The sequence below is a fragment of the Pristiophorus japonicus genome, chromosome 4, assembly GCF_044704955.1.
Source record: "Pristiophorus japonicus isolate sPriJap1 chromosome 4, sPriJap1.hap1, whole genome shotgun sequence".
NCBI lineage: Eukaryota > Metazoa > Chordata > Chondrichthyes > Pristiophoridae > Pristiophorus > Pristiophorus japonicus.
The window spans coordinates 158085062-158101360 of NC_091980.1; the positions used below are offsets into that span (position 1 = coordinate 158085062).

Consider the following 16299-nt stretch of genomic DNA (forward strand, 5'->3'; position numbering starts at 1 on the left):
CCACACGGTCTGGTGTAAGTCTAACTGCTGTGACCTTCCCTTTATTGTTCAGCTCCAGAGTGCCTCCCAGATGTGGTGGTCAGCCTTATATAGCCCTTGTTACAGGTACTACCAGGGTTTCCCACCGCAGCGCCCTCTGTGGTGTGGCATAGTACTTACATTACATTTAAGGTACTGGGACGATACACACATCATTACATAACATCACCTTCCCCCCCACCTGGACGCAGGACAACGATACACACATCATTACATAACATCACACTTGTCCAACGGAAGGCAGGTGGGCATAGACAGTGCGTTAGTATGGTACATATTATCTGGTACATTAACTGTTTATTGACTGGTAGCGGAACCTTGATTTCCTTGTTCGCCGTTATCATTAATTGTACTTCATCCATTATTTTACACAAATACAGTGGCCAGTCAGCATAAAAAAAGTAATTCTTATTATAAATTCACTATCTCATATTAACATAGCTCATTTTAGACTCGCTCTGCCAAACAGAAGTCCTTTGTGGGGACCACCTCTTTGTAAGGCCCTTTTAAGACTCCCGGGTGCATTTCCTCTTTAAGGCGCCATCTTTGATGCAGGAGGATTCCACGAGGCTTCTCCTTGGGCGCCGCCATCTTTGATGCTCTGCAGCTCCGACACGATGCCGCCGCCATCTTCTTCTCCGCCGCTCCGGATGCCCTCCGCCGTCACAGCCTCTGCTCCCCTCCGCTGCCACCTGACTTGCCGCCTCTCCTGCGGCCACCGTGGCCTCTCCAGCGGGGCCGCATTTGCCGCGTCCCCCACGGTCTCCGTAGCGGCCTCCCCTGCGGCTGCCATGGCCGCCGACCGACGCTACCAGCTCCTCGGCGGGGCCTGCCCAACGGCCTCTTCCTCTGCGGGGCCCTTCCGAACCGCCAGCCCCTGGATCCCTCAGCACCCCGTCCGCAGCGCCCCGCCGGCTCACCCCTCCCCCCCACTAGGCCCCTCTGTGCAGGGCTGCTTGCCTGTGGGGGCTGGGGCTGCAGGATCTCTGTGTGAGATCCGGGCCTGGGACTTGCCTGTGGGGGCTGGGGCTGCAGGGTCTCTGTGTGAGGTCCGGGCCTGGGACTTGCCTGTGGGGGCTGAGGCTGCAGGGTCTCTGTGTGAGATCCGGGCCTGGGACTTGCCTGTGGGGGCTGGGGCTGCAGGATCTCTGTGTGAGATCCGGGCCTGGGGCTTGCCTGTGGGGGCTGGGGCTGCAGGGTCTCTGTGTGAGATCCGGGCCTGGGACTTGCCTGTGGGGATTAAGGCTGCAGGGTCTCTGTGTGAGATCCGGGCCTGGGACTTGCCTGTGGGGGCTGAGGCTGCAGGATCTCTGTGTGAGGTCCGGGCCTGGGGCTTGCCTGTGGGGGATTGAGGCTGCAGGGTCTCTGTGTGAGGTCCGGGCCTGGGACTTGCCTGTGGGGGATTAATTCTGCAGGGTCTCTGTGTGAGGTCCGGGCCTGGGACTTGCCTGTGGGGATTAAGGCTGCAGGGTCTCTGTGTGAGGTCCAGGCCTGGGACTTGCCTGTGGGGGCTGGGGCTGCAGGGTCTCTGTGTGAGATCCGGGCCTGGGACTTGCCTGTGGGGGATTGAGGCTGCAGGGTCTCTGTGTGAGATCCGGGCCTGGGACTTGCTTGTGGGGGCTGAGGCTGCAGGGTCTCTGTGTGAGGTCCGGGTCTGGGACTTGCCTGTGGGGGCTGGGGCTGCAGGGTCTCTGTGTGAGATCCGGGCCTGGGACTTGCCTGTGGGGATTAAGGCTGCAGGGTCTCTGTGTGAGGTCCGGGCCTGGGGCTTGCCTGTGGGGGCTGAGGCTGCAGGGTCTCTGTGTGAGGTCTGGGACTTGCCTGTGGGGGCTGGGGCTGCAGGGTCTCTGTGTGAGGTCCGGGCCTGGGACTTGCCTGTGGCGGCTGGGGCTGCAGGGTCTCTGTGTGAGATCCGAGCCTGGGACTTGCCTGTGGGGATTAAGGCTGCAGGGTCTCTGTGTGAGATCCGGGCCTGGGACTTGCCTGTGGGGGCTGAGGCTGCGGGATCTGTGTGTAAGGTCCAGGCCTGGGACTTGCCTGTGGGGACTGGGGCTGCAGGGTCTCTGTGTGAGATCCGAGCCTGGGACTTGCCTGTGGGGATTAAGGCTGCAGGGTCTCTGTGTGAGATCCGAGCCTGGGACTTGCCTGTGGGGATTAAGACTACAGGGTCTCTGTGTGAGGTCCGGGCCTGGGACTTGCCTGTGGGGGCTGAGGCTGCAGGGTCTCTGTGTGAGATCCGGGCCTGGGACTTGCCTGTGGGTGGGTTGAGGCGGCAGTTCCAGCTCGGTCGGCGCTGCACTCTGGGGACCCGGGGCACGGCAGCACCCCGGGGAGCAGCAGCCTGTGGAGTGATGAAGTCTTCCCAGCTCCCACGGACTGTCCCCATCCACCTCCGGCCGAGGAGTGTCGGCCCATCGCCTGCAACGACCCACAGAGGTAAAGCGTGCGTCTTGTCCCCGTGGGATACCTGCACCATCGCTCTGCCGAGAACAGGTATTAGTTCCCTGGTGTAGGTACGCAGCTTCGCCGTGACCGGGACCAGCTTGGGTCGTGCAGCTGGGTTAATCCACAGTTTATCAAAAGTTCTCCGACTCATCAACTACGGACCCGAGCCCGTGTCCACTTCCATACTCACAGGGACTCCGTTGATTTTTACTTCCCTTATCACTGGAGGCGAATCGTCGGTGCACGTATACAGTCCAAGCACCTCATCTTCTTCTACCTGCTCCTCGCTGAACAGTGGATCATCCCCCATCTCCTCAGCCACATGGTGAGTCTGATTTCTTTTACACATACGCTGAAGGTGGCCTTTAACGTGGCAGGTATTGCACGTGTATTCCGCAAACCTGCACCGGTGAGCCTCATGGCCTCCTCCACAGCGCCAGCATGGTACTGCTTGATTGGCCCCCCTCAGCGGACTCTGAGTTCCAGGATCCCGAGGTCCGTGCTCTCTGTCCTGGACAGAGCCACGTTCTGCAGTTTTGTCCGTGGTGGGCGCTATCCTGTGGACAGTGCCTGCCGGGTTCGAGACTGTGTGGATTATTTGCTTGGTGCTGCAAGTCGAGGTCATATGTGCCCGGCTGATGGTGATGGCCTTTGTCAGAGTGACTGTGGGTTCCGTGGCCAGCAGCTTGTGAAGGAGGCCCTCGTGGCCAAACCCCATGACGAAAACGTTCCGCAAAGCCTCGTCAAGGTATGGGCCAAAATCACACGGCGGCGCGAGTCTCCTGAGGTCCGCAGCATATTTGGTGATATCCTGGCCCTCAGGTCTGCAGTGATGGTAAAATTTGTATCTGGCCGTGAGGATGCTCTCCTTCGGTTTTAACTGGTCACGAATGAGTTCAGTCAGCTCCTTGTATGACTTGTCCCTGGCGCTCCCAGGTGCCAGCAAATCCCTGACGAGACAGTAAACCTCATCTCCACAACTGGAGAGCAATATCGCCTTACGCTTATCTCTCATTGCGTATGTGTCCTATGTCAGGTCGTTTGCTGTGAAGTAGTACTCGAGCCTTTCCGTAAAGGCCTCCCAATCATTGCCCACGTTAAAATCCTTTAGCGAGCCCAGAGTAGCCATGGTTGCGTGGAGTTCATCCGCTTCCTCGTTGCCAATGTGGTGTATGTAGCACACAAATCACTGACTCCACACGGTCTGGTGTAAGTCTAACTGCTGTGACCTTCGTCCTTTATTGTTCAGCTCCAGAGTGCCTCTCAGGTGTGGTGGTCAGCCTTATATAGCACCTGTTACAGGTACTACCAGGGTTTCCCACCACAGCGCCCTCTGTGGTGTGGCATAGTACTTACATTACATTAAGGTACCGGGGCGATACACACATCATCACAGAACAAACGGTATCCCAGTACGCATGGAGCTGGACACTGGGGCCAGCCAGTCACTCATGGGCGTTCAGCAATTTGAGAAGCTATGGCCACTTAAAGCCAGTAGACCCAAATTAGCAAGTATTAAGACACAATTACGGACTTACACAAAATAAATCATTCCGGTGCTAGGCTGTCACACACAATGGGTTAGTGAATCGGCTGCTGCTCTGGATTGTGCCGGGCAATGGTCCCGCAATGTTGGGGAGGAGCTGGTTAGACGAGATGAACTGGAAATGGGGGATGTTCACACAATGTCATCTGTGGAGCGAAGTTCGTGCTCACAAGTCCTACAACAATTCGATTCACTATTCCAACCTGGCGTCGGGACTTTCAAAGGCACTAAAGTAGTGATACACATCACCCCGGATGCCAGGTCAGTGCACCACAAAACCAGAGCGGTGCCATATGTGATGCGGGAAAAAAATCGAGAGCGAATTGGACCGGCTGTTGAGAGAGGGCATCATCTCGCCTATTGAATTCAGCGACTCGGCGAGCCCCATCGTTCCCGTCCTAAAAGCGGATTGCTCTGTCAGCATCTGTGGCGACTACAAGACCACCATCAATCAGGTGTTCCTACAAGATCAATACCCGCTCCCGAGAGCAGAGGACCTCTTCGCCAAGCTGGCAGGCGGCAACCTGTTCACCAAATTGGACCTCACTTCAGCCTATATGACCCAGGAACTGGCTGACGAATCTAAACTACTGACCACCATCACCACGCACAAGGGACTGTTCGTTTGCAACAGGTGCCCGTTTGGCATTCGATCAGCGGCCGTGATTTTTCAAAGAAACATGGAAAGCCTGCTTAAATCCATTCCTGGAACGATCGTATTCCAGGACGACATCCTCATCACGGGTCGAGACACCGAGGAACACCTCCACAACCTGGAGGAGGTGCTACGCCAACTGGACTGGGTAGGCCTGCGACTCAAGAAGTCTAAACGTGTGTTCTTAGCTCCTGAGGTTGAGTTTCTAGGCAGGAAGGTTGCTGCAGATGGGATTCGGCCCACCGAATCCAAAACAGAACTGATTCGACGAGCACCCAGGCCCTGCAACACATCGGAGTTGCGTTCATTCCTGGGACTGTTGAACTATTTCGGGAACTTTCTGCTGAACTTGAGCACGTTGTTGGAGCTGCTACACGTGCTCCTGCGGAAGGGTTGCGATTGGTTTTGGGGGGACTGTCAGGAACGGGCTTTTGATCGGGCGCGAAACCTACTTTGTTCAAACAAGTTATTGACCCTGTACGACCCCTGTAAAAAATTGGTTCTGACATGTGATGCATTGTCCTATGGGGTTGGGTGCGTGTTGCAGCAGGGCAATGCTGAGGGTCAACTACAACCTGTGGCTTATGCCTCCAGGTCGCTCTCTCAAGCAGAACGGGGATATGGGATGGTCGAGAAGGAAGTGCTTGCATGTGTCTATGGTGTAACAAAAATGCATTAGTACCTCTTCGGTAGGAAGTTTGAATTAGAGACTGACCACAAGCCATTAACATCCCTGTTGTCAGACAGCAAGGCTATCAATGCCAACGCATCGGCTCGCATACAGTGATGGGCTCTCACGCTGGCTGCTTATAATTACTCTATCCGACACCGGTCCGGCACTGAAAATTGCGCTAACGCGCTCAGTAGACTTCCACTGGCCACCACTTAGGGGGCAGCGGAGCAAAGTGCTGAGATGGTCATGGCTATCGATGACTTTGACAGCGCAGGCTCCCCTAACACAGCCCGCCAGATCAAAATCTGGACAAACAGCGATCCCCTCCTATCCCTGATTAAGAAATGTGTCCTGACTGGGGATTAGGCGCCCGCACATGGAGCATGCCCTAAGGAGGTCAGACCGTTCCACACACGGATGGATGAGCTCTTCATCCAAGCCGACTGCCTACTATGGGGCAGCCGGGTAGTTATGTCCCAGAAGGGCAGGGAGGCATTCATCAGGAACCTCCACAGCGAGCACCCAGGCACTGTGCTGATGAAGGCCATTGCCCGGTCACACGTTTGGTGGCCTGGAATTGATTCAGACCTGGAACACTGTGTTCGCAGGTGCACGATGTGTGCCCAGCTGGGTAATGCTCCCAGGGAGGCCCCGCTCAGCCTGTGGCCCTGGTCCACCAGGCCATGGTCACGCATTCATGTTGACTACACGGGCCCGTTCATGGGAAAGATGTTCCTTATTGTGGTAGATGCGTACTCGAAATGGATCGAGTGCATCATTCTGAATCATGCACGTCATCCACCACCATGGAAAGCCTACGTGCGATCTTTGCAACCCATGGCTTGCCGGAAATCCTGGTTAGTGATAACGGCCCATGTTTCATAAGCTACGAATTCTGGGTGTTTATGTTGGGCCATGGGATCAACCATGTCAGGACTGCGCTGTTCAAGCCAGCCTCCAATGGCCAGGTGGAACGTGTGGTCCAAATCATTAATCAAGGTATGCTCAGGATTCAAGGACCCTCCATGCAATGCCGTCTATTGTGTCTCCTGCTGGCCTATAGATCCCGACCGCACTCGCTCACGGGGGTCCCGCCCGCAGAGTTACTGATGAAACGGACACTCAAAACTCGGTTGTCCCTCATTCACCCAGTCCTGACCGACATAGTTGAGGGCAAGAGCAAGTCACAAAACGAGTACCATGACCGTAATTCGAGGGGAAAATGTATAGAAATAAATGATCCTGTATTCGTCCTCAATCTCGCCATGGGGCCCAAATGGCTCGAGGGTACTGTAATTGACAAAGAGGGGAATAGGGTCATCATGATAAAACTCAACAATGGTCAGATATGCCGTAAGCATCTGGACCAAGTAAAAAAAAGGTTCAGCATCGACACAGAGGAACCTGAATAAGACCATGAGATGGAGCTCACACCACCGCCAGTGAACGAGCAACAAGAGCAATCAGAAGAATGCACAGTCCCTGTGTTCAACCCGGACAGGCCGGAATCACCACAGGTGACAGACACTCACATCAATGTGTAACAACCAGAGCCCTAACTGTGGCACTTTACGAGGGAGCGGAGACCGCCTGAAAGACTAAACCTATGATCCTAATCAGACTTTGGGGGGCAGGTGATGTCATGTTTGTAACTACAATGTAACACCACTGTATCACTGTATACACTCAACCTAGATGCACACCTTGACCACAAGGGGTGAACTTGTGGGAGACACTCCTTCCCTGATCACACAGGTATATAAAGGGAGGTCCCACGCAGGGTCATCGTTTTTGGAGTCCTGTAATAAAGAGTTAAGGTCACAGAGTGACCTTGTCCCCGGAATGTGCCTCGTGTGGTTTCATGCTGCAGAGTAAGGACTTTACACTCCCCATCCCATTCTCCCCCTCCTTCTCCCACTCCCCCCTCTCTCTCCCCCTCTCTCTCTCCCACTCTCCCCCTCTGTCTCCCCCCCTCTCACTCCCCCTCTCTCTCTCTCTCCCCCTCCCCCTCCCACTCTCCCACTTTCTCTCCCCCTCTCCCTCCCACTCTCTCTCCCCCTCTCTCCCCCTCCCACTCTCCCTCTCCTACTCTCTCTCCTACTCACTCTCTCCCCCTCCCCCTCCCTCACCCCCTCTCCCCTCCCCCTCTCCCTCTCCTACTCTCTCTCGCACTCACTCTCTTCCCCTCCCACTCTCCCCCTCCTTCTCTACCCCTCCCTCCGCCCCCATCCCTCCATACAATAATTGCCTCCCCTGTCTCGGGGTCAGATTCGCTGAGTGCACACACAGACGCACCGACACGCCAGCAGTGTGTTGGTTGAACAGGCGAGACACCCAAGGCAGGAGCCGGGCTGTGGGCAGAGGGAGCGGTGACTGATCGCAGGCTGAAAATAGACAGGACGGCCGGGAGCTGGCTGGCTGCTGCTGCAGGGAGTGGGAGAATTTATTGCAGTGCACATTCCTGGCAGTTCACGGGCATTAGCTTCCAAGCGGTACATTTTTCCCTCTCAAATCGGTGTCTAATAAACAGAGTTACTTGGCAGGGTGACATCTTCTGCAAACTTACTGGCCCTCAAACAGACTGTCAGCATTTAAACTGTGCTACTTTCTCTAGTCCTCTGCACAGGGACTTCAGGATTATTCTGGTGCGGTCTGTATTCCTGCCATTTGCCCTTACTCTCCACTCCATTCCCGTTCCTCTCGCCCCCATCTGTAGGACAGGATGGTTGAAGGAGCCAGTCACACGCTGCCTCCTCCACAGATGGCCATAAACCATTCTGCCTGGTTAACTGCTGGAAGACATGCTTCGACAATCCATGGCCAAATCTCTGCCCCTCCCTCCCTCCCTCTCCCACTCCCAGATGTGCTACCCCTCCCTCCGTCCCACTCCCAGATGCCCTACCCCTCCCCTCCTCCCTCCCACTCATAAGGATATAAGAACATAAGAAACAGGAGCAGGAGTAGACCATACGGCCCCTCGAGCCTGCTCCGTCATTTAATAAGATCATGGCTGATCAGATCATAGACTCAGCTCCACTTCCCTGCCCGCTCCCCATAACCCCTTAATCCCCTTATCGTTCAAGAAACTGTCTATTTCTGTCTTAAATTTATACAATGTCCCAGCTTCCACAGCTCTCTGAGGCAGCGAATTCCACAGATTTACAACCCTCTGAGAGAAGAAATTCCTCCTCATCTCTGTTTTAAATGGGGGGCCCCTTATTCTAAGATTGTGCCCTCTAGTCTCCTCCATCAGTGGACACATCCTCTCTGCATCCACCTTGTTAAGCCCCCTCATAATCTTTTACGTTTTGATAAGATCACCTCTCATTATTCTGAATTCCAATGAGTAGAGGCCCAACCTACTCAACCTTTCCTCATAAGTCAACCCCCTCATCCCTGGAATCAACCAAGTGAACCTTCTCTGAACTGCCTCCAAAGCAAGTATATCCTTTCGTAAATATGGAAACCAAAACTTAACGCAGTATTCCAGGTGTGGCCTCACCAATACCCTGTATAGCTGTAGCAAGACTTCCCTGCTTTTATACTCCATCCCTTTTGCAATAAAGGCCAAGATACCATTGGCCTTCCTGATCACTTGCTGTACCTGCATACTATCCTTTTGTGTTTCATGCACAAGTACCCCCAGGTCCCACTGTACTGTGGCACTTTGTAATCTTTCTCCATTTGAATAATAACTTGCTGTTTGATTTTTTTCTGCCAAAGTGCATGATCTCACACTTTCCAACATTATACTCCATCTGCCAAAGTTTTGCCCACTCACTTAGCCTGTTGCAGATTTTTTGTGTCCTCCTCACACATTGCTTTTCCTCCCATCTTTGTATCGTCAGCAAACTTGGCTACGTTACAATCAGTCCCATCTTCCAAGTCGTTAATATAGATTGTAAATAGTTGGGGTCCCAGCGCTGATCCCTGCGGCACCCCACTAGTTACTGGTTGCCAACCAGAGAATGAACCATTTATCCCGACTCTCTGTTCTCTGTTAGTTAGCCAATCCTCTATCCATACTAATTGTAAAGTCCTGTCCCCTCAGTACAGATTCACACGAGGCATGTAGTGAAGTCAAGGTCACTCTGGACCTGCACCTTTATTTCACAGCTCTGGAATGCTGCACTTGCCTGAGACCTGTCCTTATATACCTCTCTCTTGTAAGTGCACCCCTGGTGGTAAGGTATGCTGGTGGTTACAGGTCATATCTTATTACAGTCATGTATAGCATGTTGGGATACAGTTATATATAATAATGTAAGATACATGACATCACCCTCCCCCAAGGTCTTATTGTCTTTATAGGTTCAGTCTCTCAGGTGGTCTACGCTCTCGCGTGGAGCGTCTGAGTTGTGGTTCAGTTGTTTGCCTTGGTGTCTGTTTTTCTTTGGGTGTGGTTGCTGGTATCTCGCCTGGGCTGTCTGTTGGGATTGCCCTTTCCTCAGGTTGTTCCCTCTGTCTGTCCACCAGGTGTGCTGCGAGTTCCACATTGTAGTCTGCCTCTGGTTCCACAGTGTTGTTGGTAAATCTGCTTTTGACTTGGTCTACATGCCTCCGGCAAGTTTTGCCATTGTCCATTTGTACTACCAGTAGCCTGTTTCCTTCCTTGCCCGTTACTGTCCCTGCAAGCCATTTGGGACCCCTGCCATAGTTTAGTAAGAACACTTTGTCCCCTATCTCATTCCATCTCCCCCTCGAATTTCTGTCATGGTACTCAGTCAGCTTACGGCGCTTTGCCTCAACAATTTCGTGCATGTCTGGGAGGATTAATGAGAGTCTTGTTTTTAAAGTCCTTTTCATCAACAGTTGCGTGGGGGGGATCCCAGTCAATGAGTGCGGACGAGATCTGTATGCCAGCAGCAGTCGCAACAGGCGACCCTGCAGCGTGGGACCTTGGATTTTAAGCATGCCTTGTTTAATGATTTGCACTGCTCTCTCCGCCTGGCCGTTGGAGGCCGGCTTGAACGGTGCTGTCTTGATGTGATTTATGCCATGGTCAATTATAAAGTCTTGGAATTCTGCGCTGGTGAAGCACGGACCATTGTCACTGACCAATATGTCAGGGATTCCGTGCGTTGCAAACATGGTTGCGAGGCACTCCACACTGGTGGAGGTTGTGCTCAAGTTTAAAATGGTGCATTCGATCTACTTTGAAAATGCATCTACAACTACGAGGAACATTTTGCCCATGAATGGGCCCGCATAGTCTACATGCACCCGCGACCACGGTTTGGTAGGCCAGGGCCAGGGGCTCAGGGGAGCCTCCCTGGGGGCATTGCTGAGTTGGGCACAAATGATGCACCTTCGGACGCAGAGCTCCAAGTCCGCATCAATACCAGGCCACCAGACGTGGGATCTGGCTATGGCCTTCATGAGAATGATCCCCGGGTGCTCGCTGTGGAGCTCCCGGACAAATGCCTCTCTGCCTCGCAGAGGCATGACTACTCGGCTGCCCCACATCAGGCAGTCTACATATAGTGATAGCTCATGCATGCGCCTGTGAAAGGGTTTTAATTCCTCGGGGCAGGCATTGCGAGCCTCTGCCCAGTCACCAGTTAAGACACATCTTTTTACTAAGGATAACGTGGGGTCGCTGGCCGTCCAGGCTCTGATTTGGCGAGCCGTCATGGACGAACCTGTGGACTCAAAGGCATTGATTGCCATGACTATCTCACAGTCCTGTTCGTCAGACCCTTCCGTGGTCGCCAGGGGTAGCCTGCTGAGCGCGTCGGCACAGTTGTCTGTGCCTGGTCTGTGCCTTATGGTATAGTTGTAGGACGCCAGCATGAATGCCCACCGTTGAATTCGCGCCGAGGCGTTGGCATTTATTGCCTTGCTCTCGGATAGGAGGGACGTGAGGGGCTTGTGGTCGGTTTCTAATGCGAACTTGGCCCCGAAAAGGTATTGGTGCATCTTTTTGACACCGTACACGCACGCGAGCGCCTCCTTCTCTACCATTCCGTACCCGCGCTCCGCCCGCGAAAGTGACCTGGAGGCATAAGCTATGGGTTGTAATTTGCCCGCACTATTGACATGTTGCAAAACGCACCCGACCCCATACGCTGACGCATCGCATGTGAGAACTAGCTTTTTACCTGGGTCAAAGAAAGTCAAAACACTGTTGGAACACAGAAGGTTGCGTGCCTTATTGAAGGCACGTTCCTGGGTGCCCCCCCAAAACCAATTGCACCCCTTCCTGAGTAGCATGTGGAGAGCTCCAGCAGCGTGCCTAAGTTCTGCATAAAGTTCCCAAAGAATTGAGTAGCCCGAGAAAGGCGCGGAGTTCTGAGACATTCCGGAGCCTGGGTGCCAGGCGAATTGCTTCTGTTTTGGACTCTGTTGGGCGGATTCCATCAGCTGCAATCCTTCTGCCCAAAAATTCAACCTCGGGTGCGAGAAACAGGCACTTGGATTTCTTGACTTGTAGGCCTACCCGATCCAACCGCTTTAGTACTTCCTCCAAATTACGGAGATGGGAGTCGGTGTCTCTGCCCGTGATAAGTATGTCGCCTTGAAATAGAACCGTCCCCGGGATGGACTTGAGCAGACTCTCCATGTTGCGCTGGAATATGGCAGCTGCCGACCTGATGCCGAATGGGCATCAATTGTACATGAAAAGGCCTCGATGTGAGTTGATGGTGGTGAGTAGCTTGGATTCCTCGGTCAATTCTTGCATCATATACGCAGATGTGAGGTCTAATTTTGAGAAAAGTTTACCTCCAGCCAATGTGGCAAATAAGTCCTCCGCTCTGGGCAGCGGGTACTGGTCCTGTAGGGAGACTCTGTTTGTGGTAGATTTGTAGTCCCCATAGATTCGTACGGATCCATCAGGCTTCATGACTGGGATGATGGGACTTGCCCAGTCGCTAAATTCCACAGGTGATATAATGCCTTCCCGCAGAAGCCTGTCTAGTTCGTGTTCAATCTTTTCCCTCATCACATAGGGTACAGCTCTGGCCTTGTGATGGACCGATCTAGCATCCTGTCTGATGTAGATTTTGACTTTGGCCCCTTTGAAAGTGCCCACACCTGGCTGAAAGAGATGTTCAAATCGCTTTATAACTGTTGAGCAGGAAGTCCGTTCCTCTAATGACATGGCATGGACATCATCCCATTTCCAGTTTAGTTTTGCCAGCCAGCTTCCCCCCAGCAGTGCTGGGGGGGTCTCCGGGGACAATCCACAGGGGATGTCGGTTCACTGTCCCTTTGTGTGTGACAGAGAGCATGGCGCTGACGAGGACTGGTACGATTTCTTTGGTATAGGTCCTTAGTTTGGTGTCGACCCTTGTGAGTTTTGGTCCGTCTCTTTTATGCGGTCACAGTTGTTCAAATTGTTGAGCGCCCATGAGAGATTGACTCGCTCCCGAATCCAGCTCCATGTTGACAGATATCCCGTTGATTAGGACCCTCACCATTATAGGAGGCGTCCTGTTGTAGGAGCAGTGGCCATTGATTGTGTTGACCCGCTGTACATCGGTGTCTCCGGTACTGTCCCCACCATCTTCTGGTCCGCTTTCCGACCCATCCGATTCGTATACCAGCCGAGCTGCCGTTTTTTTGCACATGCAGGCCAAATGCCCTGTATTTTCACAATTTCTGCATACAGCCTGCTGAAATTGACATTCCCTTGACGAGCACCCACCCCTACACCTCCAGCACAGACCTGTTCCATTGTTCAAAGTGTTCCCAAAGAATGAGCTGCATCTGGCTGATCTCTCTTGAGCTTCTCTCAGTTTGTAGTTGATTGCTCGCATTGTGGGTTGATGAGGTGTGAACGGCCGTTCCTGTGGCCCTTGGTGGCTTCTGCCTGCTGTCGAGAGCCTGTTCTCCCGGTTTTGTCTGTGTGTGGGGGTAGCAGCTTGTTTAGTGCTTCTTGTTCCGATATTTCGTTAATTGTCGTACCTGCATTGTAAATCAACCTCGTTTCTTCTTCCCCTACCAAGAATGTCTGTGCAACCAGTGCTGCTGCCTCTAAGGTCAGGTTCTTGGTCTCAATGAGCTTTCGGAATATGCCTGAGTGGCCTATTCCTTCAATGAAAAAGTCTCTCAGCATTTCTCTCCTCAGTTCATCGGAGAACTCACATAAACTAGCCAACCTCCGAAGTTCCGCCACGAAGTCGGGTATGCTCTGGCCCACACAGCGTCTGTAGTTGTAGAACCTGTGCCTGGCCATGTGTAGGCTGCTCGCTGGCTTCAGGTGGTCTCTTTCCAGTGTGCTCAATTCTTCAAATGACTTGCTTGTTGGTTTCTCGGGTGCCAACAGATCCTTCATTAAAGCGTATGTTTTCAAGCCACAGCTGGTCAAGAGATGGGCTCTCCTCTTGTCTGCCTTATCGTCGCCTAACCAGTCTTTGGTTACAAAGCTTTGCTGGAGCCTTTCTATAAAGTCCTCCCAATTGTCTCCCGTATTGTACTTTTCATCTGATCCTTTGTTCGCCATTCTGTGAATTCTGTAATCCCGTAACTCGTCGCCACTGTAAAGTCCTGTCCCCTCAGTACAGATTCACACGAGGCATGTAGTGAAGTCAAGTTCACTCTGGACCTGCACCTTTATTTCACAGCTCTGGAATGCTGCACTTGCCTGAGACCTGTCCTTATATACCTGTCTCTTGCAAGTGCATCCCTGGTGGTAAGTTATGCTGGTGGTTACAGGTCATATCTTATTACAGACATGTATAGCATGTTAGGATACAGTTATATATAATAATGTAAGATACATGACACTAATATATTACCCCCAACCCCGTGAACTTTTATCTTGTGCAGTAACCTTTTATGTGGCATCTTGTCAAATGCCTTCTGGAAGTCCAAATACACCACATCCACTGGTTCCCCTTTATTCACCCTGTTCGTTACATCCTCAAAGAATTCCAGCAAATTTGTCAAATATGACTTCCCCTTCATAAATCAATGCTGACTCTACCTGACCGAATTTTGCTTTTCCAAATGTCCTGCTACTGCTTCTTTAATAATAGACTCCAACATTTTCCCAACCACAGATGTTAGGCTAACTGGTCTATAGTTTCCTGCTTTTTGTCTGCCTCCTTTTTTCAATAGGGGTGTTACATTTGCAGTTTTCCAATCTGTTGGGACCTCCCCAGAATCCAGGGAATTTTGGTAAATTACTCCCAATGTAAACACAATCCCTGCCGCTACTTCTCTTAAGACCCTAGGATGCAAGCCATCAGGTCCAGGGGATTTATCTGCCTTTAGTCCCATTATCTTACTGAGTACCACCTCCTTAGTGATTGTGTTAAGTTCCTTCCCCCCTATAGCCCCTTGACTATCCACTGTTGGAATATTATTAGAGTCCTCTACCATAAAGACTGATACAAAATATTTGTTCAGAGTTTCTGCCATCTCCATGTTCCCCATTACTAATTCCCCGGTCTCATCCTCTAAGGGACCAACATTTACTTTAGTCACCCTTTTCCTTTTTATATACCTGTAAAAACTCTTGCTATCTGTTTTTATATTTTGCGCTAGTTTACTTTCATTGTCTATCTTCCCTTTCTTAATCTCACTCCCTTTTTCACTCCCAGATGTCCTGCCCCTCCCCTCCCTCTCCCAGACGAGCTGCCCCTCCCACTCACCGAGGAAGCTGACTACAAATGCCATTCATGCTGGGGATTACAATCCATGTTCATTTGTCAGATATTTGAATTAAAAGAAAGAATTGCATTTATACATCGACTCAGGACGTCTCAAAGCGCTTTACAACCAATGAAGTACTTTTGGAGTGTAGTCACTGTTGTAATGTGGGAAACGCCACAGGCAATTTGTGCACAGCAAGCTCCCACACACAGCACTGTGATAAGGACCAGATAATGGGTTCAATTTTCACCAATGCCGTTTTTTGGCGTATTGCCAGAGTTACGCTCGTTTTTCAGGATTTTGGTCAAGTAGTTAGTGTAAGTAATATTTTCATTTATTCACTGGAATTGCAATTGTGAATGTGACCATCTGTGTATGCCCCACCCAGCAGAAGGACACCCTCTCTAAAAAGTTATATTTTCATCTTTGCAGATGAAGGTGGCACACAACAAAAGGGAAAGAACTCGAACAGGAGGAGGCCCGGTTAATCTGCACCCACTGACATCCTTGAAAGAGAGGGTCGCTGCTTTGATGGATACTGCCTGGAGAAAAGCAACCACCACTGCACAAGCTGGGCTCACACTCGAGGGAGAGGGTAAGTCCTGCAAATTCCACAGTCTGCCTTTGCTAAATGTTACGTGGTTCTAGCCATGCTTCAGTTCATGGGGATGTCTCCGTCAGCTACGTTTTGGTTGATGCACTGTGCTATCATTCATTGTGGTCCTTCAAATCAGCCTGCTACCTGTGCTGTGTGAGTCTACTCATGCCACCCACCCTGGCCCCTCCTCTGCTGCTAACCATTTGTCTGTTCTGTTATATTTTGCAGAACTTGAGGCCAACCCTGACGATGCAGAAGAAGATTCAGACGCGGACGAGCCTGAAGAGGAGAACATCTTCCAATCCCACCTTCCAGACCAAGAGCATGGGGGTGAGGGGGAGGGGGAGGGGATGGATGAAGCCCCCACTGTTATATTGGAGGAGGTGCAGGTGCCACTCATTGCGGAGCCAGGTCCTTTCCTGAGTGGTATGAGTGTTGGAAGGACATTCCATTGTTTCCCACAGTCTGAGGCTGGGAATTCCAGTGGGGTGCATCGAGCCACACCCAGGGCCCCACCGTCCGAGGCTGGGGGTCCCAGTGGGATGCAGTGAGGCACACCCAGGGTGAGGAAGGGAAGGAGAGCTCGACAGCGCTCTCCTGAGGTGCAGGATCGAACAGATGTGATTCAGATGATGGCAATGAGTGTGGAGAGCATTGACCTTATGTGATCACTCCTGGACACCATCAGTGGGGTGGGTGATGAGGTATCGGGACTGTCGGGAAAAATGAGAACTCTGTCCGGC

General features: G+C 52.1%; 1 long non-coding RNA gene across 1 annotated transcript; it reads left to right on the forward strand.

Moving 5' to 3' along the window:
* Window positions 1-2156: 2156 nt before the first annotated feature.
* On the forward strand, window positions 2157-15872 carry LOC139262242 (uncharacterized). Its single transcript, XR_011592926.1, has 3 exons — window positions 2157-2809; window positions 15391-15553; window positions 15785-15872. It is a non-coding gene; the product is annotated as an uncharacterized lncRNA (long non-coding RNA).
* The last annotated feature ends 427 nt before the right edge of the window (window positions 15873-16299 follow it).